Genomic DNA, 2,650 nt, shown 5'->3' with positions numbered 1-2,650 from the left:
ATAACCATTTGGTACCATTTGAAAGGAAGCACTTTAAAGTTTGTGAATTGAATGTAGGAGAATACAACACAATAGATCTGGTAGAAGAAAATACAAAAGAAAAAAAACAACCGTTTTCTTTCTTCCACCGGCTTTGAATTGCAAGAGAAAGGTCCAAGTTCTAGCTATCACTCTGGTTGTAATTCCGATGGTGTCCACAAGATGGCAGCAGTGTATGTGCAAAGTTTCAGACGGATAACTTGAAGTATGAGCGTTCTCCATGACATTTAGTGTGAAGTCACCCAGGTACATTTGGGCAAATTGTGAAGGAGACCTTGGCATTCCTATTACATTTTTCTGAAAGAATATTGTGAAATCTGTATACTTGGACTTTGATTTAGCTTTTCCAGTATTAGTAACCATATAATAAGTTCAACATTTGCAAAACAACCAGTTTTCATAACTTTCATAACTTCATAACTCCTAATTCTTATAATTTTTGTCCAAATGGAAAAGGCATGCTGTCGCAAAAGGTTAGCACCTACATTTTGCAATAGACACAGGGTTTCCGGATACTCCCGCAAAGCCCAGCTTATTGGCTATCTAGCTAGCTTTGTTTGACCCCAATTGGTGCTTGTTTGACAAAGATACAGTCGGTCAAATGAAGACCGGCCGCGTCATCAGCGTGCCATGAATGTGTCGCTCTCTGACCAAATATGGTGTCCTATAGGATATACTACACCCCTAATGATATAGTGAAATCTGGTTACATTCTAGGATCTCTGAGGAATACATACAAACATGATTTGACCAGTTGAAACAATGTTTAGGATTATATTTTCACAGATTCCTTTCTTTGCAAATTGAACGAGTGGAAACACAAAATCGATTGTGCATGCTATATGGACCTTTTTAGGATATGAAAAATGATTTTATCTAACAAAACAACACTTCATGTTATCTCTGGGACCCTTTGGATGATAAATCAGAGCAAGATTTCAGAATGTAAGTACACGTTTCACCTTCAGAGGTGAATTTATCAAACCTATCGCGGTGAAAAAAGTGTTTTGTTGTTAGGAGCTCTCCTCAAACAATAGCATGGCATTTTTTGCAGTAATAGCTACTGTAAATTGGACAGTGCAGATATATTAACAATAATTTAAGCTTTCAGCCGATATAAGACACTTATATGTACCGACATTTGCTGATTCTCTTGAATCTGCGATCTTGACACAAGGTGCAGCATGATTTATGGGACAGTTGACGGGATGCCAATCCCTAAGAAGTTTTTTAATTAAGTGGTGATTAAAGAGCTCAGCCATGTGCTTCTTGTCAGTAACAACCCCATCGTCAACATTAAGGGACATGGGCAGCTGTGAGGAGGAGGGTTTATTCTCCAGGTCTTTAACTGTTGTCCAGAACTTCTTGGGGTTAGACCCACAGAGAGAGAACTGCTCCCTAAAGTAACTAACTTTGGCCTTCCGGATAGCTTGAGTGCACCTATTTCACATTTGCCTGAACGAGAGCCAGTCAGCCTGAGTATGCGTGTGCCGAGCCTTTCACCAAATGCAATTCTTGAGGTGTAGTAACTCTGCTAGATCACGGTCGAACCACTTGATGTGGAATAGAGTTCCATGTAGTCATGACTCTATGTAGTACTGTGCACCTCCCATAGTCTGTTCTGGACTTAGGGACTGTGAAGAGACCTCTGGTGGCATGTCTTGTGGGGTATGCATGGGTGTCCGAGCTGTGTGCCAGCAGTTCAAACAGACAACTCGGTGCATTCAGCATGTCAATACCTCTCATAAATACAGGTAGTGATGAAGTCAATCTCTCCTCCACTTTGAGCTAGGAGAGATTGACATGCATATTATTAATGTTAGCTCTCTGTGTACATCCAAGGGCCAGCCGTGCTGCCCTGTTCTGAGCCAATTACAATTTTCCTGAGTCCCTTTTTGTGGTACCTGACCACACGACTGAACAGTAGTCTAGGTGCAACAAAACTAGGGCCTGTAGGACCTGCCTTGTTGATAGTGTTGTTAAGAAGGCAGAGCAGTGCTTTATTATGGACAGACTTCTCCCCATCTTAGCTACTGTTGAATCAATATGTTTTGACAGGTTACTCTAAGCTGTTTAGTCACCTCAACTTGCTCAATTTGTACATTATTTATTGCAATATTCAGTTGAGGTTTAGGTTTTAGTGAATGATTTTTGTCTCAAATGTAATGCTTTTAGTTTTGGAAATATTTAGGATTAACTTATTCCTGGCCACGCACTCTGAAACGATGTAGGACTGTTCATCTCCCGGTCAGAGAGCCCTGAATCAGAGCAATATGTTTAGAATGTGAATATACATTCTAGATATATGGCTCTGATTCAGCCATTCAATTCATTTTCTATTATGACTTAGCAGTAGAATCAAACAGTAGCCTACTTTTTTAATCGCTGGTCATTTCATGGAAGCTCTATAAAAGAAACCCCAACCAAGAGGTCTGTGAGAACCGGGACAGGAGACTTGACAGTTTGGGGTTTGTGGCACACTTCTGTTTAATAATAGTGACTTATTCATTTTCTTCAGTCAGAGAATTAATTTGATTGAGCGAATCCCATTTTTACTTCCCCTTGACCTCTGTCCACAGCATGTGCTTGTACTTAGCCCAACCCTCCAACC

The sequence above is a fragment of the Salmo trutta genome, chromosome 5, assembly GCF_901001165.1.
Source record: "Salmo trutta chromosome 5, fSalTru1.1, whole genome shotgun sequence".
NCBI classification, from domain to species: Eukaryota; Metazoa; Chordata; class Actinopteri; order Salmoniformes; family Salmonidae; genus Salmo; species Salmo trutta.
The sequence above is the reverse complement of the archived record's forward strand: the minus strand, read 5'-3'. Positions refer to the sequence as shown.